Genomic DNA, 26,306 nt, shown 5'->3' on the forward strand with positions numbered 1-26,306 from the left:
AACTTTCGCATGCCGTTGAAAGATATCTGTCGTTTTGAACGTATGAATCAGATAGCTATCAACGTATACGGATACGAGGAAGACACCGTGTTCCCCGCTCGTATAGTGAGTGACTGAGTATGGTTTTACGCCGCTTTTAGCAATATTCCAGCAATATCACGGCGGGGGACACCAGCAATGGGCTTCACACATTGTGCCCATGTCGGGATTCGAACCCGGGTCTTCGGCGTGACGAGCGAACGCTTTAACCACTAGGCTACCCGTATAAGCGATCAAAGCGATCTTGTGGCAAAGGTTGGTTGGTTTGTTGTTTTACGCCGCACTCAGCAATATTCCAGCTATATGACGGCGGTCTGTATAAATAATTGAGTCTGGACCAGACGATCCAGTGATTGATATCATGAGCATCGATCAACGCAATTGGGATCGATGACATGCATCAACCAAGTCACCGAGCCTGACCATCCGATCCCGTTAGGCGCCTTTTACAACAAGCATGGGTTGCTGAAAACCTAGTCTACCACGGATAGATCTCCTACTCCTTACGCCCGATATCGATGATGAAGAACCATCCGATGATGTTGGGGCGTCGCACTTCGCATTCCTCACCAGTTGTCTGTTTTTTTTAGAATGAAAGGGGATCGTAATTATAAAGTTGTCGCAAATGTTTGTAGACGTTTACTTCGGATCACCGTTCAGAAAAGCATAATCCCTATTGTCACCGGAAAGCCCAGACAATCAAAATGCACGAGCCAGATAAAGTCGCGGGAGAGTTTGGGCTTTTTCATATGTTAAAAACCCAACGGACGTCATTTGTCATCCATGCCGATTTTGAATGTATTCTCGATCCGGTAAATGACTCAAACCATGACGGCGGTGGTACCCAATGCATTCAACATCACGTGCCATGTGGCTACGCTCACAAAATCTTAAGGGGCACGGGTGGCCCCTTCGTCTAAAGCGCCGCGATTCGCTGTGCAGAGTTGCGTCCCTTGGGCACGCCAGAAACCTATGATTGTGGGTTCGAATCCCGGTTTGCCCCGATTATGTTTCTAGGTTTGTCAGCTCCATACCCGTGCTCGTGGGTTTCACCGAAGTGGTAACCGTCTGAGACCTGCATCACTTCGGGCTTTCCTCCCACATTAAGCTGACACGCCGCGATATGACTGGAATAATTTTAAAAGCGGCGTTAAACCCAACTCACTCACGAAATCTTATGTAGGGTTGAGAAATATTCGAAACCTTTGAAAGTGTTTTGTGGCGATTAAGCAGCTGAACATTTCATTTTATTCATTTATCTTTGACAAAACACCGGACGGCAAAAGATGGCCACCTTCCATCAAAAAAGAAGTTTTCACAAAGAATTATTCGCCATCAATACTACCAAAACGGCTCTCACACTAAGATAAGCAAAAGGCGATATTAGCTAAATGACAGCGTCAGTTCGGTACCATAGCGTTACAACCCAGGGATGTAGATGGAGTGATAGAGAAAGGGTTAAATGTTGTCACAGAATGTTGCCATCTTCTGTTTTCCCCTCCCTCTGTCCCCTGTGTTGAAAATGTTTAGCTATGTTCCAACGTCTATTTATTAAATATGTATTCATCTGTGATATCAAAAAAACAAACCAAAAAACCCAACAAACAAAGATACCACGCAAGTTTAGTAACCAATGAAGATGCTCACACCAAAAAAGACACGTAATCCAATGATGATGATGATGATGATGATGATGATGATGATTTCACCTGCAATCTTGTGCAAGTCAACCAAGAACAAACTTGAGGATTATATCTGCGCAAGTATCATACCCGTGCTCGTGGTTTTAGCCAAAGTGGTAAACGTCTAATATTTGCATCACGTCGGGCTTTTTTCCCACATTAAGTTGGAGACATGCTGTGATATAACAAGAATATTCTTCAAAGCCTGTTAAAACTCACTCACTAACTTTAGATTTTTATTATCATTTGGTTAAAAATGTATTACATTAAAAATTAGTTTCTATTCTTGTATCACTGTTTTATTAACGTTCGTGTAGTAGTCTATAGTCTAGTCAGTCAACATGCATATAAAACCAAACAAAAATTATTTTTTATAGTTTTGGCACAAGACGACATGACAACAATGAAGAGGGGAGCGCAATACCGATGAACCACGTTTGTGTCACACCGATGACAACCCTAAAATGACTACAGCTTCAACCGGTCGGGTAGCCTAGTGGTTAAAGCGTTGGCTCGTCACGCCGAAGACCCGGGTTCGATTCCCGACATGGGTACAATGTGTGAAGCCCATTTCTGGTGATATTGCTGGAATATTGCTAAAAGCGGCGTAAAATCGCTAGACTCGTCCATGTTATCACGTGTCCCTCTCTCTTTATCATGTTATCCGTCTCATTCTATTTAACGTCATTTTGCTTTAAAACGTTCCACAAAGCTAGCATGCGTCCAACCAAATGTGCATCGGTTACGGTCTGTACAATATTTCTTTTGATGTTTAATTCGATGTCTCTCGGACACGCTGACCCTTCCCATTCACTTTCTGAATGAATCTCTGATAAGTTTCCCTCGATAACAGACTCATCGGCTTGCTCATTGTTGGTAGGTTCGCTCTCTCCACCATCTTTATCCGCTCGTATGTAGTCTTGTAGCGCTGTAATACGAGGTGGTAGAATATATTGGTGAGATTTTACATCTGCAACTTGTGCTTCTTAGTGAGTGCCTTGTCAGCCAAAGCATGAATGACTGATCGATAGCGATATAGGTGCCTCTTAACACTTTCCTGTATCGGGGGCGGTCAGGTAGCCTAGTGGTTAAAGCGTTCGCTAGTCATGCCGAAGACCCGGGTTCGATTCCCAAAATGGGTACCATATGTGAAGCCCATTTCTGGTGTCCTCCGCCGTCATATTGCTGGAATGTTGCTAAAAGCGGTGTAAAACCATACTCACTCACTTTCCTATATCGGTATATTTCCACGCAATAGGTTATAGATAATTTCGATGACATATTTGAATTGATTAGGGGAAGCATGAGATTACACATTACCTTCTTGAAGTAGGGTGAGATAGTTCAAAATGGCACTTGTATGATCAGTCATGTCTAAAAATCTATCACGAAAACAGAAAATAATACGGTCCGTCCCAGCAGCCTGGAGGGTCACGGGTGGCCCAGTCGTCTAAGGCGCCGCGATTCCCTGTGCAGAGTTGCGTCCCTTGGGTACGCCAGAAACCTGTGATTGTGGATTCGAATCCTGGTTCGCCCCGATTATGTTTCTAGGATGTCAGCACCATACCCGTGCTCGTGGGTTTCACCGAAGTGGTAAACGTCTGAGACCTGCATCACTTCGTGCTTTCCTCCCACATTAAGCTGAATAACTGGAATACTGTTAAAAGCGGCGTTAAACCCAACTCACTCACTCACCCAGCAGTCTCGTAGGTCAACCCCACGTTTGACAACACGATTCAACGATTCGATACACTCCGATTACATCTTATACCACTGTGGACTCGGGTGGCTAGGCTACACTGCACCAGGAATAGACTTTGCCCATGCCAGTGGTGTAGTAAAATGACAATCTGTCAGAATCATCTTGACTTTTTATAGTATTTCAGTCTTTTGGTAAATACACAGTACATATATCATTGGGAAATATGCCCGTACGCAGTCGCCCGTACTGAGGGTCGTTGTTGGGACTAGCGTCTATGACGAGGTAGCCATATTTCCTACTTTCCAGAGCATCTCGTAATGATTCAGAGAAATATTTTGCTTGTCCGGGAAGCACCTGAGCGGCTACAATTTTATGTTCATGTGCTGAACGAGGTTAAATATAAAAATAAAGACGTGAGTGGTCAGGGATATACTTCTATTGCCTTTAGGATAGGCCGACTGTTGTATGTTAATGGCGGTGATGCCGATATGATGGGACAAGGTTGTGTATACATTTAGCATGAGACGGTTTTTGCATACTTCCATCATTAAATCATCCAGCACTAAGACCATATTTTTATCAGATAGTTCAGACCACGAGTACAGTTCCGGTTCTGTGGGTAGGTTTTCGTGAAACAATACTTTTGTTAGAGACTTCTGCATTTCGGTATACATGTCTTGCCATACTGCATAACAGTCCACGATCAAGTAAGGTGGCTTATTAAACATCACATCAGCATTCTGCATTCAAGATTCGTTTAGTCAGATACGTTTTTCCACTGCAGGTACCACCAATTACCGAAAAAGTAGTGGTGTTTGTATAGGTAACAGACATTCTGCTCGGTCTGAGGTCTCTCTCGTCGAGTCTGTATGCTTATACATCGTAGCCCTACGCATCTGTCGGTACATGTTGTATACCGTACCATTCGACTGGAACTAAATACCAAGGCTATATGTCTGCTTATTTAAGCCGTAGCACGAGCTGGAAGCCTCGCACGTCTGACCTCTTCATCTCTTACACCACTGATATGGTTTTGTTTTATGTATGAGTAGCGTGTGTCGAATGAACAATCTTTTGCGTTTGTACTCGAACGTACAAATTGTCTCAATACGGATAAATAGGGATTGTTGGGGTTTCTTTGAAGAAGCCCCCGCCTCTCATTTCTAGTCACGGCTAACCGGTTCTCAAGTAACCGCCTGACAATGGCTACAACCGCTATTATCTGCAGCCTGGTCATGCCTATAATATCTTCAAAAATATCACGTCTGTCATCGAATGCTGATATGTGTCTCAGGAAATCGTAATGTCTTAACACATATCGCGCCATGGTCTTTCGCTGACGACGTCTCACTTTAGAATGAAAACACAGTTCAAACAAGCAGATTACATAGATGTTCCTTTCAATACACAACAAAGCAAAATTCCATGATGTTAACAGTTTATTGAATACAGTGGACATTTGAAGTCATACAATTTTGAAAATATTGACATATGTATTGATATATAGAGGTTATCACGCGAGTGTTTTTGGGGATGGTAAATATCCTGCATTAGGAATAAACATTGTATTTAGCGAGCCTTGGCGAGCTAAATACATAGTGTTTATTCCTCATACAGGATATTTACTATCTCCAAACACACAAGCGTGATAACCTCTTTATCATATAATGTCATTCTTTAATTCTGTGCTTCAAAATCGCTTTCCCTCTCTCACAAACATTACCGAAACATTGCGAGTTTTCCTGGAATGCGCGCATTAATATTTATTCCGTCACAGGGTAAGTGATGTGTCAGTCGGACAGTGACAGTAGCCAATATAGTTCTAACTGAAATCTGTTTCTTATACAGTGGCGAAGCAACATATACGCAAAACAACAGTTGTTTTTAATTGCCTTTCGCGGCAATCCATCGGTCTGTCCGCTAGAGTAACTGCCCTTTGTCAAAGGGAAGCTACTCGGCTACTCTAACCCTAGTCTATGAGACGTCACGGCCACGGTCAGACGTTGTTGACAGTCGGTCTGTCCTGTCATTACGTTATGAAGTGTAGTCAGATGTACACACAGCGACAAACCGAAACAAGGTAACAATTCAAACATATTTCGGCCCAATCCAACTATTTTAATATGTGGAGAAGGTTTTAAGCCGCAGAGGTCTACAAGCACAAATATGGCTACTGATCCCGCTTGGCTAGGCCTCGTGCCCTCGCAAAATTGTTTCAAAGTTTATATCTCCAAAGTTGCCAAAACTTATAAAATGCCTTAGCTGCGTCACAGTTAGACACTGATTCTCAGTACATTAGACTATTTTTTTGATAATGATAGCAATTATCCCTGTAGTTTATCCAGATTCCGGATGGTTAATTTTGACTCGATCGCCGAATGACGAGGGCGACGCCATGTTTGTTTATAAACAGTGAAAGTAGTCCTACTTGACCTTTGATATTTGCATCTCTATCCGCATATGACCCCAACGGATATCGTTTTTATCCGTTGGCTTTATCCTGCCGAGAAACCTACCCATTATATGATAAACATAGATATCATAGTGAAGTTTATTAAATGTAAAGGTGGACACAATACATTTCGATTAATATCTCCGTCCTCCATTTCTGCAGCAAATAATATAAGCAATACAGTCCGCAGACACCTGAGTTAGACTGCTGTAACATCTGGGTGTTAAATTTAAATGTTCTACAATACTTCTTTATAAAACGAAGAAAGTCTTGATTATAATAACTAGGTGGGTGTCCGAAACTATTAAAAAAGGTTCTGCATACTTATATGCAAAATACATGGCCACCCAATGTACGATGGGTCCGTGTTGACTATACATACTTTCCCATTCTCGCTATGAATGTGGTTGCTGTATACTTGACAGAGTGTCCCGTGCATACACTCCCATTGATTCTGCCAAACATACCCATCGCCGCATTCATTTAATAACGACTTTACATCATACACCCAATTGCGGATTCCAAATATTATAACATTTTCTTGGTAATCTATCAATATGTATTTTAAGAATCTTGAACCAATACTTGAGAATTCTAATATGTTGAAGTGTGTAAGTGTGTAAAGTGTGTAAAGTCCAAATTCACCATATACCATAACACTCGACGTACAGTTTTTTTAGTATTATTGGCATAAACCACAAACGTTCAAATTGGTAATTGGGTCCATCTCTTAAATCGACACGTCTAAGTAAGGGCCTTAACTCTTCCCCTATGCATGTACTGTCACACAGATTGCACAACACGTCTGTTAGCGTTATTAATATTTGTCAGATCCAGTTTTCCAAACTTTAATTCAGCCAAGGCGACCATCCACACACCGTCGAATCGTAGACGAAGTGACAATTTGACTCGAAAGCGGTAGGGTGTGTTTATAAGATAGACTTTGGAATCTGAACTGTTAAAGACCACATACTTGTCCATAATAACAACCAATGTTCACTAAATGTTTTGCACCTGACTTTCTTCTACCCACCAATCAAAACTGGACAGCCATCCAGTCCAACGCACCAAGTAATACTATTTTGCTTTTTTTCGCTTTTTCTTCGACACCTTTTCAATATTCCATACGTAGTCTAAGTCTTTGTTTACTTTTTGAAGCTCATGCTCGTAAAACCGACCGCTTTAGACCTCATCATGGAAATCATTCAATGTGTAGATAGGTGTATCCTTGTCGCCGTGTTCGCGAAGCAATTTTGAATAATTCTTCAGTCCAGCGCAGGTTGTGTTCTTTACTAAATGTTCTTCTCGATTAACTTAATACGTACAATATCACCCACCTTATACTCAAATTTATGGAAAGGCTTCTTGCGGTTTACATGTATCAGCATGGGTCTAATGTACAAGTGCTTCCACACTTTGAGTTCATTTGTCTTGGTCACATCAACAGTGGCCCAATGTTCGAGGCTGCTATGTTGACTATGATTATAGTTATACACTAAATCTGGTAACACATCAATATATTTTTCAGAGTTGTTGTGTGTCAGATATCTGGACATGAGCGTTCCCGACGTCCTAATTACTCTCTCGGCATAATTAGTCTTTATATCTTCCTTTTTGAGTCACAATCAGCTTTATGTTTTGATTAGTCACATACTTTCTTTACTCTCCAGCAAATCTCTTGTCAACGCGAATGTTTATCGGAATGCGACCCTCTTTGAAGATAGTTTTCAACCTCTTGTTGACCGTCACAGGCTTTTTATTCAGTAATGGGACAACTCACAAATTCCTCGGGAGGATATCAATAACGATTAGTACATATCGCATTTCATCACATTTGGTTACATACCGACACACATCTGCCAAGTCAATGTCCCACATTTCACCTTGATTTAAACATATTTTATTGCGGAAAACCAAATGGATTAGGCACAAGTGACACACTTACGAGGCCTTCTCCAATATACATTTCATGACATTGTGGTATGTGAATTTCACCTCGGATGTTCCCCTAAACTCTCAAACGTGGAAACCTATATTTCACCAGCTTATGCAGCGAATAAGCGTCTTTGTCATTCATAATTTTTCTTATTTTCTTGACTTTATACCTGTTGTTTCTCTGTTTCTGCAATGCTTGTTGAAATTTTATCGGATCATAGAAGGCACCCGGATTACGAGGGTTGAAATAATAATTTTCTAAAGCCTTATGTGCTGTGTTCAGGCAATGTCCGTCTGGTCATTGTTTTATTTTTCCAATTGGAAATAGTAACTCCATTAACGATAGACAAAATGCTGATTGCCAACATCAGTATACCAACCAGAGTTCCGACTACAGTGTCCTCCCTGTAAAAGGTTCTGATACGTAAGCCTCTTTTACGTTCATTAGCAACTTGACGATTAACCTCAGATCTCACCAATAAATCTTGGCCGCACATTACATCGCACATTACATCGAGGGACAACATGTTGTGCTACTTTCGTTCAGTTACAAAAACAGAAAGTAAACATGAACCTCAATGGGAGACGGTAAATATTACTTCCAACTCTAAAGCAAGAACCAAACTGGAATAACTTTTAACTTTTAAGCATAGTGTATTTCATTGTACGACAGACACTGTTGTATGTTTACTTCAAAACGAGACGATAAAACCGTTTCTACCTCGGTGATTGAATACTTGATGACCCAACCGCTTACAGCGTGTGCGTTCAAGCGATTTACAAAGGCGAAGGTTTAACCTCATTGTGCCCTCACCCCAAAAGTTGATTATAGGGGATTAAGAGACACAGATCACTTGGTATAGTCTGTGTCATTAAAGTGAACCCTCTTCTGAGGGTGAACTCTGTTCAACTAGTGTCTTCACATAGGTGAACAAATTTCTCATGTACATTATTTGATGATAAAAGTTGAACAGTTTTCTCATGTACATTATTTGATGATAAAAGGTTAACAGTTTTCTCATGTACATTATTTGATGATAATAGGTGAACAGTTTTCTCATGTACATTATTTGATGATAATAGGTAAACAGTTTTCTCATGTACATGATTAAATGCAAAGGGATGATTAAAATTATATATGAGTGATTGATGATAATAATGGAAGTGTATAAAATGGCATTTGCAAGTCATACTGCCATGATATCCCAAGTCATCCAAACATCTTTAAATTTATTGACATTATCAAGGATGAACAATCACGTTCAGAGACAATATTGATGCAAATTCATGCCGGAGGAAGACTGCCACCAAAGAGAAGGAAATATCTTCAAATTGACGACAGCACCCTGATAAAGAAGGACAACTTGTTGACTGGCAGACTGACTCCAATTGAATATGCTGACGCTGTGGCTGAATATGTTGGATTGTGAACTGAATATTTCTGCTGTAAAGTGAATTTGAAATGTATATTTATTTATGCAATACGTAATCTGTCAATATCTGAAACATATATGAAATTTTATGAAATGCTTCTGTAAAGTGAATGTACTGTTGAAATGTATATGAAATTTTACGAATCTGACAGATAGTAATTTTCTCTATATAAGACATGCAACAGACTACATCTGTACCGTATAACAATAGGTGAGGGCACAGTGAGGTGTTCCCACGGACAAGCTGCTTTATTCATGAAGAGTATGAAAAAATATTCTGCAACTGTTCATGTATCCTTAATAAGAACTTGGGATGTTTCATTTCAACCTAGCTTTTACAACATACATACATTAATTTATCATATGTTCGATGAATCATGTGTAATGTGAACTAGATATAATGTAAGTAGGACGTGTATGGTCGGATTTAGGGTTTAAGTAGGAAACTGTGGGTACGATATGAGCAAAGCAGGTTTTTCAGAGTTGGAAATTAAGATTGAAAATAAGAAGAAGACGGAAATGTGTCACAGGGAATAAAGTAGACCATTTCTTTTATAAAACTATACTAGTTTTTTATTCATTTATACGTGTGAAAATGATTTATGGTACTGGTTGAATGAGGTTTTTTCCATCCAAAAGTGAAAGCTTCGTCTGTATTTTGTAAGCAAAAACAAAATATATATTTCCTCGCAGTCGATTGTGATGATCAAATTCTGTATGATTTCATTCTCCTATTTGTCTCGATGACGACATTCTACGTATTCATTGAGTAACTGTATCAAGAGATCGAGGACTGTTTCATCATTCACGATAGGGTGACATTCCTTTGGATGACGATCATTCCACTATGTATCCGAAGGTATCTACCCCGAGTACATTCCAATATCTTCAATGCCATTCCTAGGAAATTCCACCCTTTTTCACGAAAGGGGGACATTCCATTTGATGACGATCATTCTAGTATGTATCTGAGGGAATCTCCCTAACTACATTTCAAATACCTGGCATTCCTAAGGAATTCCTCGGCTAAGGCACTTTAACAATGGCCGCATTCTTCACATTCTTAACATTCAGGCATAATGACTCCGTTCTTGTTGTGACGTCATGCATGTCTATATGCATAACACTAGGCTTATGAATATTCATAGGGCGCCTGTGGCAGGCAGGATGGGTATTAATTTTATACTCAAAACTCTGATCAGCTCACACTTTTTACTTTTTCTTTAATGAAAAAAATGGATCAAACAGATTTTTTGGTGTGAACAGTCTATTAAATGAATCACGATAAGGAAAACATATTCTGAAACAACGTTATCTATTACAACTATTGGCGTGAAACTCGATGTGAAAACTGATCAAACACGATGTTTTCTCGTCAAATATTATACCGACACGCTTTGAACAACTTAACATGATTCTTACAGTAACACATTCAGAAATATTGAATAACTCATTTAAGAATATTGAATAGATCATTTAGGAAAATATGATGTCTGTAAGACTGACTACATTACATTTATTACATCTAAACATAATGAAATACAATCCTTTATTAGAAAATCCATCTTGCTTCTGCAAAAATAGTTTCTAAGAAACCAATCTATAGCATATTTGAATAAATACATATCACTCGATGAGTCTCTACATAGGGTGAGGTTGCAAACATGAACTCGTATGGAAAATACTGTTCCCAAAATAAAATTCCATGTCCATCTGCCCAATATGAATCATCTTTCAATAATAATTCTAAAATCTTCACTAATATTTAAGTTGGTAGTCTCTCTCTCCGTTGTTACAGGTAGATGTGACTGAGCTTGAACCTTGCGGGGTTGTGGTTAACGATTGGGTGGGAGTCAGTTTCTAAAAAGATAACTTTTTAAAAATGAATGGATCTTTACACGTCTTTAAAGGGATGACCGGATCACACCTGGAGGTGACTTTAACACTCGGCACGTTTTTTCTTCTTTTCATTTGTTTGCTTGCTTTTTCACTGTCCGCTCTGAGATGACGTGCAACAAGGTAAACTACAAGTATCTTTTTGTTCATTGTTGAAACACATCATGAAGCAAGTTCATTCTATCTTTGGAGATGATCAATAATAACAATGATAATAATAATAATAACAACAACGAGTGACCACGTACCTGTGTCTATATATACAACTCCGTAATCCACGATTGTTCTTAATAAATCATATCAAAATAGACTAAGAAACCGTTTACTAACCATCCAATCACGTACATTAATTTATATTTCTATAATCAAACAAGCTAAAAGTTGTTATAAGGGTTGATATATTTCTTCTTTCCAAGTCCCTTCCTCCCTCCCTCCCTGCCTTAATTCATCAAACGCAGACCGAGGTCGGAACGTGATAGTTGTGAAAACAGTTTGAGCCCCATCCAGTATACATAACAATAGCTTCAACATCAATCACTTTGTGGAACAATAGAAGACGGCCAGAACGTGATGTTGTATATAGAAGACAAATTATACACACCGGTAAAGCCAGTGCCACAGTCCAGGAGTGATGTTCTGAGGAAGCCTCACGAACTAAGAGCTAAACCAAGCGGAACGACATCGTCGACGGGGAGCTAGTAAGACGCGGAGCGTACGTCCCTTGTATATATGTTGTAAGTTAAATGTGTTATCCTTTAATGTATGTGGAGTCACCACTGCTAAATCCTGATTTCATGCACAAAGTATTACAGTATGACATTCTGTGATTCACCGAGACCAAAACATGTGATGCTGACGATATAAATATACCCGGATTCTCTATCTTTATGAATAACAGAAAGAATGATTATTACTGTAGGACATCAGGCGGCATCATAGTCGCTGTTCGTCAGTCTTTTGAGAAACATGTGCATGTATTAGACAAATCAAAGGACATAATAACACGGTGTCTGCTCTCAAGAGACCTACTCCCTGTAGATAATGACGTATATCTTGGATGTGTCTCGCCTCTCCTGACCACATTCTTACACTTGAGGATGATATAATAAACTTCTTTAATCATTCAGACTCTATTTGCGTAACGGGTGACTTTAATGCAAGAACTAAGAATCTTCATGATTTTGTAAAAAAATATGATTTTTCTTGATGAAAGACAATATTTTTAGTATATTGACTGTGATATATTATATTCGAGTATTCAAGTACTTGACAATCAAAATATTTCATTTTGACCATGTGGCAACAGACAAATCGTCTTACAACTACGTGAAGAAGCTGTTAGACTTAGGTAAGAATACTGGAATTCATATCGGTAATGGCCGTCTCGACTGTGATAAGGAGGTGAGGTGAGGTGAAATGGGGTTTAACGTCGCGTCCAAGATTATTGCACTTATATAGCGACGTGCATGTACGTGTGTGTGTTTGTGTGGCTGCTTGTACTAGTCCGGACTGATGCCGATTTATAGTGCTAGCTCACTGAGATACCATGTCGCAGTTTAACATGAATACCCCACTCAGACACAGTATACTGACTCCGAGCCGACCAGTGCTTGTTTTAGCCCCTTAATGCCGAGCGCAGGACAGGGTAACAACAAGTACCATATTTTAACGTCTTTTGGTATGACGCGGCCGGGGATCGAACCCGGGACATTCCGCTCTCCGGGCGGACGCCCTACCACTGGACCACGGAGGCGGTCACTGTGATAAGGAACACGGGAAGTTAACCTGTAAGGACGCCATTACAGTGGACTATTGTATTGCTTCAGCAAAATCCTTTCACCTTATAGACACATTTTATATCAGTGATTTCGACCCTCCTTTTCACTAAAATATATCCCTGTGAACGCTGTAAGTACAAATAAATGTCTCAGTTCTGGGATGATACCACGTACAGCTGTAAATAAATTTGACAATACTCTATGCGATACATTTGTAAATAATATTGACAAACTTGTTTAAGTTGATCTGTGTAAAGAAATTGAAAATGTTGATGTTGAAAATGCAAATGCTTGTGTAACCTCACTATGTGCATGATTAAGTAACATCCTAGTGAATGCTGCGGAAAACACCTTTGGAAGTGGAAAAGCCAATTTAAAACCGAAAGGTAATAGTGGTAAGCACAGACCCTAGTCTAATTTAAAGTGTAGAGTTATGAGACGTAATTATCACAAGTCTAAGCGTACTTATGGGCGTAATAAATCTTACGAAAATCGATCTAATGTTCTGAAAGCCAGTAAAACTTACAGTAAGACATTAAAACAATCTTTCAACTACTTTAGACTGAATTGTGTTGAAAAGCTGCGTTCTGCATAAGATAAAGATAAAAAATCATTTTGGAATGTATTAAACTCATTTGATTATAGTAACAAAAAGGATGAAATATATATAGATAAGTTTTTGCTCATTTTAGAGACCTAAATGAGGGACAAGGAGAAGGTTGCAATTAAGAGTTTGTCCTGGATGACTTGTTACCTAATGATGAGACAGATTGTGCAATTACTCGTGACGAAATCCTTTCTGTAGTCAATGATCTCAAAACTAACAAAACTTGTGGATTAGATAACATATGTGACGAGTATATCAAAGCTTCTATTCATCCATGCTGCCTGTTTATGCAACATTGTTTAACTTAATCTTTGACAGTGGTGTTTTACCTGAACCCTGGCTTGTTGGCATGATTAGGCCCATTTACAAAAAAACCAATGGCGATCCTGGGGACCCAGCTATCTATAGGGGCATATCAGTTATAAGTTACTTGGGTAAAGTTTTCACCTCCATTTTGAATAACCGACTACAAGCCTGCTCTGACCATGTTGACCTTATTGGCTGGGTTCAGGAAAAAACTATTCAACTACTGATAATATATATATATATATATTTTAAAAGCACACGTAGAAGTATACTTAAACCACAGGAAGAGGTTGTATTCTGTTTTTGTTAATTTTAGTAAGGTTAGAATAGGTCTTCGACAACCGATGGTTGCCGTTAGAGGCGACTATACCTATCGTAAGAGCTGGCGGGATTGGGTTGTCGGGCTCGCTGACTTGGTTGATGCAGAGACCATACAGTAGAGGGACGGCTCTCCCCAAAAGTTGATCACTAACCATTAGTGCTACGGTCTGGCATGTAACTGATACACCCCGACGCCCTGCTGTTAACCTCCCGGAACCGCTGCACGCCCGCAACAGATGCGCAGACAATCACGACTGACCATTCTTTTAACCACGTAAACAATATTACATAATATCCGGGGTAAGAGTTAATTCCCTTAGTAGAGATTTCTCCGACTACGACCAGCGACAATCCAATAAAAGGACGTCTCTTAGCGGATTACAAAGACATTTTTTTATCACATCTCTCATTAGCACATATCAGTTGGCTGCAAGTTATTCGCTGAACATGTCTTCTTCCGCGACATTTATTTCAATTTACATTCGCCACAGCCATGGACGACTTCATTTACTGGGACGATTTCGTCTTGGACCAAGATATACCACTTGAATAATTCCCTCTCTACGACCAGGGATTTGTTTCGGTTGACTCTTGGTCTGAATAGAATGACAGCGACGTTATAATATGGTCTGTGGTTGTTGCATGTCTTCGTATCCGAATTGCGTTATTCGATGCTCGTGATATCCATCGCTGGATTGTCTGGTTCAGACTCGATTATTTACAGACCGCCTTCATTCAGCTGGAAGATTGTGGCGTTAACAACACACACACACACACACACACACACACACACACACACACACACACACACTCACACACACACACAAAAACAACAACCCAATACTAAATTATTTTGTGATACCACGAAAATAAATCTAAGTTTCTTTTGAGCTTGCATGAATATCATAAAATAATTAGCAAGTCCACGCTCATAATTCTTTCCATTGGACCCACATGAAATGTTCTTTTTTAAAGCTGTAAATAATGAAATAAACGCAATAATGAGTGACCACATTAATGCGAGTATCGATCCCTGGCCTTAAATGCGTCATGAAATGTATGCGAGCAGCATTGCAAGAAACACCCACACTGTAGACGCAGAATTTCCATTATGTAGTATAGGCTAGAAGACGTTCGCCCGAATAATATCATTTGCTATCTTCCCAAACTTAACTGTTCATCTAATTTTCATTACTGTATGTTAAATAGTTAACACGTTCATGGGCTTCTTCACAGAATGCAGAGCGTTAAAGTTAAAGATAAGTAACCTATTTAAAAATAATTATGATATTATTGTCATTTTTATTCTTTCAGATTATTACAAACAAAAGTTATTATTGTTTCATATCAAACATAGAGAGAGGTATGGAGATTATGCAGATTATTGTAACATTGCCATTTTAAACATAAATATTAATTCTTATGGATATTATGTTTTTTGTGTTTGTTGTTTAATGCCGCATTCAGTAACTTAAGAGTATTACAACATGCACACATTTATTACAGTTTGTAGTATTTTGCAGTTGTTACAGAGTTTTGAAAATGTATAGTCTCTATGCTTAAAATTAAGCATACACCAGATGTACGTCGAAGTCAACGATATTTGTGTTTGCTATAGCTCTACGATTGGTTGGACACGGATACGTCATGATAAAGAAATGAGAAATTGACAGATATTTGATGATATAAGGACAAATAACAAGGAAGCGTGGTTTATTTCACGATAAAACATTGTTCTATCATGGCAACATTTCTGGAGATTCGAACATGCGCTCGCAACTTGATGATGTCGTAAATTTGACAACATTAATTTTGAAAGGGAAGTGTCTAGTGAGTTGTTTCCCTGTAGATGTAGCTGAGCAACGTAGATAAATGCAATGTTCGAAAGATCGCATCCGAAAGTAAGACCGATTTGACATTTTTTTGACTAACGCCTTCAAAGAGGATGTACGTAATATTGATATCTCATATACTTTAAAGGAAAAAACCTCGTGGTCGTTGTTTATCCTACAATAAACCACTGCAGAGAGAATAAACCACTCTTGGCTGTTTATCAGTCAACAAAACAAAAGTCTTGGCAGAAACATAAGACGTACTTGCTAAAAGTTGAGCCAGGAGCATGTGTCATGATTCACCATCAAACAAGGATGACATCGTCAGTGGCCCCTGACACAACACATGCATATACAAGCCAAATATATATATATACTCCCTGTCAAAACCTATACCCTGCCAAACTGCCTACGATACTAGGCTTACTCCATTTGGGGCTACAGCAATACAGTGGGGCTGGGCTGGGCTGAAGGGGAAATAATATGGTACTTTGAGACAAACTACTGCGCGGTCTGTATCGCTACGGTCTTCAGGGCTTTAGGGCTAGGAAATTTGAGCATTCTGAGACAGCGACTCCACACCTGTTGGCAACCATCAGATACCTGTCACTACTGTCACTACTTCTCTCTCCCATCGAAACATCATACGAAAAATGTTGGAAGTGTATTTTTTTTAAACCTGCTAATTTACTATTTAGATACATGTTTTAACTTTAAAATAATAATATGTATATAGTGTTCAAATTGTATTATTGGTATCTGTGATGCTGATACAGCATTTGTATCATGTGTAGCTTTTGTGGAAGTATTAGGAATAGCAAATATATGTATTGAAATATGGACTTGTAAAAGAGCTGGTCTGTCAGTGAGTTGTCTCGCGCTCTGGTTACCTACTCACATGAACAGATTATACTTATTTGTATGTACTATCTTATCTTATGTCAGTTTATTTACTCCATAATAAGAAATTAATAATTCACTTATCACAGTATGGATCACATCCGTTTATATTACTATATGATGTTCACCTTTATTACAGAAATTATAATGAATTCAAAATGAGGAAAGATACTCTGTGATAAACTTTAAATTGCCAATATTTGAAATGCAATATTTCTCAACTTTTGTAATATACATAGTATGATACCATGATTAAGTCCTATTTATAAGATATGCGTTCAGTAGAATTATTGTATATCTCCAGGTAGATGTTTATGTTATGGCTCTCATTTTTTGTTGATAATTCAAACAGCAAAAAAACATACAAAAATCATCCACCATGACGAAAGAATACAGAGTATACAATAACTCGAAAATGATCAATCAGAGGTTTCAAATCACAATAATATGTGTCTGATTAATAGGTGGTAGTGCTTCAATCTCCACATGGTGACCTTGTGTTCTTAACCATCATCGCGAAGCTGAACCGAGAAGACCAGTTATCGTCCCTGTTTCGCAACAGATCCGTCGACAGCGATGCTCTCTCCAACACCTCTGGGATGAACTCGATCGACGTGAACGTCAACGTCAGAACACGCCGCAGTCGCTCCCACAACTGGCCAACGCGTTACAAGCAGAATGGCGCAAAATTCCGCAGGACAGAATTCGTACATTTATCCAGTCAGTGCCGAGGAGAAGCAGAACCGTGATTGCTGCCCAGTGCGCTCACACGAGATACTCAGTTCAGCGCAACCTTGTGGCCTTATGTGACATGACAATGAACAGTTTTCAGTACCTTATATTAACGCCCAAATCCGAAGCATGAGACGACGTTCTTACAATGACTGGCCCTCACCCTATGAAGGTTGATACTCCATTTAGAATTCTTAGAATTTTGTATATCACTATTTTATACCTCGGGCGCAAGATCTATACGTGTGACTTCTTGTTTACACTGAAAGCCATACAACAGCAAGCTGCATCGCGGAGTAAAATAGGGGTTACATGAGCGTATGTATGCTCAACCTGCTTTGCGGGAACCTCTATTTTTTGTGTTTACAACAAATGTCTTCAAATAATATCCCTATCTGACGAGAAAAGTATGTTAAGAACTACATCAGTAAGTCAATCACAATGACAGAGCGTCGTATTACATTTACATCAAGTACAATACGTCAAAAAACAGATTATTGTTTTAAAAGCCGCCAGCTGCACAATCAAACTGATAAATCTTAACTACGGTAAAGTACGGTTATAACGAACTCAAGGGGACTACTTATTTTAGTTCCTTATAACCGTAGTTCGTTATAAGCAAATATACAGCATAACTACAGCAAATAGTCGGGGCCATAAAAGTAAGTTCGTTATAGGCGTGTTCATTATAACCGTAGTTTACTGTAAATCATTTTAATAAAAGTCTATACCGGTGCATTGGGAAAACTCTCATTCCTTGTTTGTGGGAGTACTTATTCCTGATATTGTCACAACACACATCTTATAAATATTATGTGTGCCATTAAATCTATGTGACTATTACGTTTACAAATTTAAATTTATGTGTAGTGTTAGAGTGAGTTTGTTAGTACATCTTCACTGTTCACATGATCAAAATTCATTCTACAAGCAGTATAAGAAGATATGAGCTAGCACAGCAGTAAACCAACTGATGCACATTCATATTCAAATGATTTCTTAGTATAGTTTAGAATGTAAATATTGCAATGGCTTGTGTATGGTGATATTCAGTCAATTTCAAACAAACATCTACATTAAGTTATCTAAAAAGTACCATAATTAAATGATGAAAAGGTAGAAATGTTTTCAAAGATATATTTTTTTTCCTTTTTCCTCGGCCCGTATCCAATCTGTCTTCACAGATGTGGCCACGTTGTAGTCACTCTTGCTTATTAGCAATCTACAGGAAATCACGGGATGGTATTACATACGAATCCCTGACTCAACTTCGTTATTTTACAACATAAACAATACGTCACTTCCCCAGCAACCAGACCATGATTCCTCATCTCAAATGTCAGCCTCCTCACAATGCGACTTTTACACAAGAAATGAAGATGAGTTGTTACAACGCCATACTGTTTAATAATGTTTATTTGCCATTAAATGGCAACTAATGAGTTATAATTCAGACTTAAATGGATTTATCGTGAAGAGTGTATTATTATTTAGTTTTAATTTGTATCATCAGGAGTCAATGAAATAAATAAATAAATATAAATAAACACAGACGCAAGAAGGGTCTGATGAGTGATTATGTTTCATATGTATTGACGAAATGAAGTATTCATTGAAAAATATCATTATCTTGTTTTCATTTTACTAAATAAATGGTTCGTAGATAACGCATGAAATGATTTGCGAATAGATTTACATGTGTGTATTAGGTGAGGTGAAATGGGGTTAAACGTCGCGTTCAAGGTTATTGCATTTATATAGCGGTGGGCACGCGTGCGTGTGTGCGTGTGTGTGCATGCCAATTTTATAGTGCTAGCACACTGAGATTTCATGCCGCAGTTGAACATGAACAATCCACTCAGACACAGCATTATGATTCCTATCCGCCTAGTCTTTGTTTCATCACCTTAAAGCAGAGCGCCAGGAAGTGTATCAACAAGTATCATATTTTAACGTCTTTTGACGCAGCCGGGGATCGAACTCGTGACCCTCCGCTCTCCTGTCAGATGCACTATACACTAGACCATGCAGCCGGTCACATGTGTGTATAATTTGTTGCTTGTTGTTTTTTTTTAACGTCGCACAGCAATATTCCACTTATATGACGGCGGTCTGCATCTGAAAATCCTGGCATCACGGGCATCGATCTACGCAATTGGGATGCATCAACCAAGTCAGCGTAGCTCTAACGACAATTGGTTAAGCCAATGTGTGTATGAACTGGATGGGATTCCGAACACTACATATTGATAAACGAACTTTACAGAGATGTCAGAAGATTGCCTCAATTTATGATGTCACTAGAATCGCCAGATGCTGTCACCCATAGACTTTTTATTTAGGTTTCCATAATGTTTCTCGAAACGTTTTGCAAACGGAATTTAGGTTTTTAAATCGTTTTTGTAACAACATGGAAACGTTTTAAAAACGTTTTAACAAGGTTTTTAGGTTTCCATAATGTCTCTTGCAAACGTGTTTTGGAAACGTTTTGAAAACGTAAAAGAAACTCCACACATTTCGGTTTTAAAACGTTTTGTTAACGTTTTTGTAACCATATGTAAACGTTTTAAAAACGTTTTAAAAATGTTTCTGTGTTTGCTGGGCATATACGACGTTTTCGTGTTTGCAGTGATTCGGGACACACCAGAAACTCATGTGTCCATCTGCTTATCATGGCTTTTTTGATAATAATCAAAAGATCGAACGAAATCGGCGTGTCACCTTCAACTACGAAACAAATGCAGCATAACAGCAAACATAATATGCATAAATGACCTAGACTCACAAATACAATCAGTCCCACAGTTGTCACCATGTTTGATTGTACTTGTAATTTAAAAGCGGGCATTTCCCCAATCTTTGAGGGGGCACGGGTGGCCTAGTCGTCTGAGTCGCCGCGATTCGATGTGCAGAGTTGCGGTCCTTGAGCGCACCAAAAACTTATGATTGTGGGTCCGAATCCCGGTTCGCCTCGATTATATTTCTAGGTTTGTCAGCACCATACCCGTGCTCGTGTGTTTCACCGAAGTGGTAAACGCCTGGAACCTGCATCACTTCGGGCTTTCTTCCCACATTAAGCTGACACGCCGTTATATAACTGGAATACTGTTAAAAAGCGACGTTAAACCCAACTCACTCACTCAACCATTCTTAGATGAAATGGCAACTGAAAGTGAACAGATTATGACAGGTCTTGTACATGACTTCCTTGACACAGGCTATATGAAGTTGCTCAGGGTCAGTCCCCCTACCAGGATGACAATGTGGATCAGGATCTTTCAAAAAATTGATTACCAGCATGATTATCAGATAACAGTTCCATTTTTACGGCCAAGTCAAAGGAAATCTTCACAGCACTAGATATACAATTCTATTTTTTTAAACACCCAACAGTTGGATGAGAACTACTATTATTAAGAAGATCCTTTATGGATGAAACCTTGATATAGTTATCCCTTGTTATGGAAAAAATCATCATAGTCAAACAGGACATGCTTGACGGTGATTCTTTCACCACAAAGGACACGGAATGGAGAATTTTCACCTTTCAATATGCATTCATAATTTTATAACCACAACTTCAAGTAATAAAAAACCGGTTATATGTTCACTTCATGTTTCACGGTAGCGATTTCTATAGTCTGTTTCTGTTAGGATATTCTTTACGCTTTATGTAACTCTCTCTGCCAGCGGAAAGCACGCCGTTTCTCGCACTCGGTAATAAGCACTACTCCCCTGTTATGCGTTTTGTGCTTTACTCCCCTGTTATGCGTTTAACACATCCCTAGATGTATCCCTCATACGTGCAAGTGCTTGAAACGGCGTGCTTTCCGCTGGCAGAGTGTATTACATAAACCGTGAGGAAAATTCATACAGAAACAGACAATAGAAATTGCTACCGTCGAAACGTGAAGTGAACATATAATCGCTCTAAAACACGAGAGTTTCTCCCTTTGCTGAAAGAGGCTAAACGTAGAGGACTTAAGATAAGTCCAACTTTTGATAGGCTGTTTATTAACAATAGAAGGTGTTTCACCACTTCTTATCTCATACACTGATCAAAGACCCGTTATTCGATCTTACATCCAAGATCTAATGCAAAAGAAGTGGGACACCCAAGTAGGTATCAATAAAGTACATGAACTAAAACCAAATATCGGTTCCACCTTCTTGGGTTGTCAGTCAAGATTTGAAGAGGTCATTTTACGACGATGTTAGTCTTAGTGAGATCCTCATGAATGCATTTTGAAAGGTGAAGATTTTCCATTCTGTGTCCCTTGTGGTGACAGAATCACCGTCAAGCATGTCCTGTTTGACTATGATGATTTTTTCCGTAACAAGGGATAACTATTTCAAGGTTTCATCCATAAAGGATCTTCTTAATAATAGTAGTTCTCATCTAATTGTTGGGTGTTTAAAAAAAATAGAATTGTATAATAACTTTAGATAATATGTTTTGTATAAAATAGAGGACTTTTAAAATTGGTAGAATGAATTAATATCTGAGCTTGTTAATGGCTGTATCCTTGAAGGGGATTGAAGTAGTGTAAAAGTATCGTCCCCCTCAGATACTATCCTAGCCCACGTTATTCAAAGAATATTTCTGCCTACTACTCTTTTAAACGTAGTATATTTGTTATTTTTATTGTTGCTAACATTACGTACGATCGCTAGTCACTAAATCCTGCTGGGATCGATTCAGGTAGCAAAGGTAATGTAAGTCCCGATGGTCCCAAGGGTGATGTTTTACCTTCAGTGGCTGGCGATCTGTAGCCATTTTTGTATATTGTATTGTTACATATCGTGATATTTTGCATGGTTGCAGGAAAGTTTGAAATATTCATCTGGGATATTCTAGTTCTTTTACTGTCCATCGATGACAGGTTTTCGTTTGGTACATTAATTATTAATGTATAACGTCTTGTCACGAATTGCTGAAATGTTTCCAATGTGACGTTGATTGTTAACTCACCGACTCATTCCCTCAAACAATCTGATGACCCCTCTGCATTAATACAACGTCTACATTAACCCAAACAACCCAACCCATTGTTATCTTGGGCGATCCTGTGATGAAATGTGAGGTGAAGTGGAATGGGGTTTAACGTCGCGTCCAAGATTATTGCACTTATATAGCGACGTGCATGCATGTGTATGTGTGTACTAGTCCGGACTGATGCCGATTTATATCGCTAGCCAAAGAGATACCATGCCGCAGTTTAACATGAGTACCCCACTCAGACACAGTATACTGACTCCGAGCCGACCAGTCAGACAGGGTAACAACAAGTACCATCTTTTAATGTCTTTTGGTATGACACGGACTGGGCTCGAACACCGGACCTTCCGCTCTCCGGGCGGACGCTCTACCACTAGACCACGGAGGCGGTCTCCTGTGATGACAAACCCAAACTGTTATGACAATGTTAACAGGGTTCTTTATGAACTACTGCATTACACTGGAACAGTTGATAGCTGTTGGATGTTATGAATGTCCATCAGACATTGTCAGAATCATTATAAACAAATGGTACGTTTGTCCTCTGTGTCAGCATGAATGTAGAGGGGGCAAGGAAGAGTTGTCAAAACATTTTGAAAGTAAAAATTTCAAGAATGACATTAATGTCGACGCATGTATGCAATATCCAAATGTGTTGTTAGTGCTTGGATTCGGGGGCACGAGTGGCCCAGTCGTCTAAGGCGCCGCGATTGGCTGTGCAGAGTTGCGTCGCTTGGGCACGCCAGAAACCTATGATTGTGGGTTCGAATCCCGGTTCGCCCCGATTATGTTTCTAGGTTTGTCAGCACCATACCCGAGGGTTTCACCGAAGTGGTAAACGTCTGAGACCTGCATCACTTCGGGCTTTCCTCCCACATTAAGCTGACACGCCGTGATATAACTGGAATACTGTTAAAAGCGGCGTTAAACCCAACTCACTCACTCGCTAGTGCTTGGATTCGGTCATTTTGAAACGAACATGGTACGTTCGATATACGTTACTATGGCACGTCTTTCTGAAACACATGGCAAGCATGTGACAGGGTTTCTTACACCACCTGTGCTGGCCTATGGGTAAGCAGCACAGAATCATCACAAGTTTTGGCAGTTTGTGTTCATATATCTATATGGGACTATCGACGAATCGATTATTCCTTATGTTCGTCAATGCTTTGTCAACCAACACAAAGTTCAGCATTGAGGGTTGTCTCCACTGGCTGTTAACATCTGACAATCCAAACCATATGTTTGACTGATATGTTTTGCGCACCTTCATCATTTCACTGCTCATGTTCCGTGTTTCTGTTCGAAGAAACAACAGCCGTACCATACTGACCTCCTAAAATGCCATAAAATGATATTTCAGTCTGGTAACATTAGTTGAGTGCATATTGGAACGTGAGCCACAGTAATGGTATAGCGAGACACTGGTAGCGCTATAGCGGGTTAACTAAGCCACTGATAGCGGTTCATCCGAGCGCCGCGTATGGGGGTCCTTCCGTCAAAACATTGACCCTACATCACGCCCGAGAACAAGGTTTGATATCGCTGAACTCTCTCATTAATTTACCATATTTTCTTGTACTTGTCATAATTTTATAACCACAACTTCAAGTAATAACAGACCGCTTATATGTTCACTTCATGTTTCACGGTAGCGATTTCTATAGTCTGTTTCTGTTAGGTTATTCTTTACGTTTTATGTAACTCTCTGCCAGCTGAAAGCACGCCGTTTCTCGCACTTGATAATAGGCACTACTCCCCTGTTATGCGTTTTGTGCTCTACTCCCCTGTTATGCGTTTAACACACACCTAGATGTATCCCTCATACGTGCAAGGGCGCGAAACGGCGTGCTTTCCGCTGGCAGAGTGTATTACATAAACTGTAAGAAAATCCATACAGAAACAGACTATAGAAATCGCTACCGTCGAAACGTGAAGTGAACATATAATCGCTTTAAACTACAAGAGCTTCTCCCTTTGTTGAAAAAGGCTAAACGCAGAGGACTTAAGGTAAGTCCAACTTTTGATAGATTGTTTATTAACAATAGAAGGTGTTTCCCTGGTGAGAATCCGCTCGAAGATTCGAGACATTCTATGTGGTCACTCAGACCTTCGTATGACAATATTCTTGAAAATTCCCGAGATTAACAACCATGCAGGACGGGACGAATCGAAGAGGATCGTGACAAAACACATCTTTAGGCATACAGTGAACGTAGGCCTAACACTATCAATGCAAATGTCTTAAAATGGTTCCAAAGTTACTTAACTGGTAGAAAGCAACATACAGTTATTAATGGACATAAACCGAATGTTAAACCTGTACTTGCCGGTGTTCCTCAAGGTTCGGTGTTAGGACCCTTATTATTTTTAGTATTCATCCATGATATCGTCTGTGACATCCGATGTAATGTAAAATTGTTTGCTGACAATACTTCACTGTGTGTCATTATTGATGATCCTTTATCAACAAGTATTTCAATCGATCATGATTTGGAACGTATTTCTCTATAAGCTAAAACTTGGAATGTTTAATTTTTAACCCCGATAAAACAGAAGCAATTTAATTTTTCAAGAAAACGTAACGTCACTGTTCTGTTCTGTCTGATCTGTTCATGAATAATGTAAAAATGGAGAATGTTAATAGCCACAAACACCTCGGGCTCACTTTACAAAGTGATGGGCATTGGTATAGCCATATTGAAAATCTAACTGCCAAGGTTATCCTATTGATAAATTGCTTTCGTAGTCTGAAATATCGTTTGAACAGACACAGTCTACATACGCTCTATTGTTCATTCAGATTATCCTTGTTTGATTACTGTGATCATATATGGAATAATTGCACCAAGGATCAATAATTGTCCCTGGAAATGTTACATCTAGATGCACTCGGGACAATATGTGGTGCCGTGAAGGGCATTAGTCATTTAAAATCATATAACGGAACCGGTCTATCCTACTTGGCTGAAAGACGACACTTTCACATATTATGTGATTATTTATGTGATATGGCACCTGTAAAAACCTCGGATCGTCCACATTATGAAACACGTAACACTAACGAATACTATGAGCCTAATTGAGGAACTGAATTATTTAAAAGTCATTTTTACCTTCCACAATCTCCGCCTGGAATGTACTAGATTCTACATTGAGAAAGGCCGCTTCATTATCTCAGTTTAAAAACTGCATTACTGCAGTAAATCAGAAGTGCCTGGCATTTTAAAAAATATTGGTTCACGCGTAAATCAGATAATCCACTGTAAGTTAAGACTGGGATGTAGTGATCTGAACGGTCACACATTTGAAAGATCTATTAGCGACAATGCTGAATGTTCATGTGTTTTTTTCAATGAAAGCGCCTTCCTCTACCTACTTACCTGTCACGATTACACGGAGATAAGATCTGAAAGCTATTATTATGTTAATGTATATGACCTTCGAACCGTCCTGTTTGGTAACGTCAGCTCAGACAAAGAAATACTGTTGAATATCGTTGACTCTGTACATCATTTCTTCTCTATGAACAAAAGATTTGTCTAAACATGTACTCTTATATAATGACAATGACAATGATAATGACAAATTGTTTATTTTTGTCTCATCGGAGATACAGGTTATAGGCACATACATTATTATAAACGTACACTATAAAGTATCTCTGCCACCCACGATGTGGGTTATAA

This window comes from Haliotis rufescens, unplaced genomic scaffold (assembly GCF_023055435.1).
Source record: "Haliotis rufescens isolate VD_foot unplaced genomic scaffold, xgHalRufe1.0.p SCAF_79, whole genome shotgun sequence".
NCBI classification, from domain to species: Eukaryota; Metazoa; Mollusca; class Gastropoda; order Lepetellida; family Haliotidae; genus Haliotis; species Haliotis rufescens.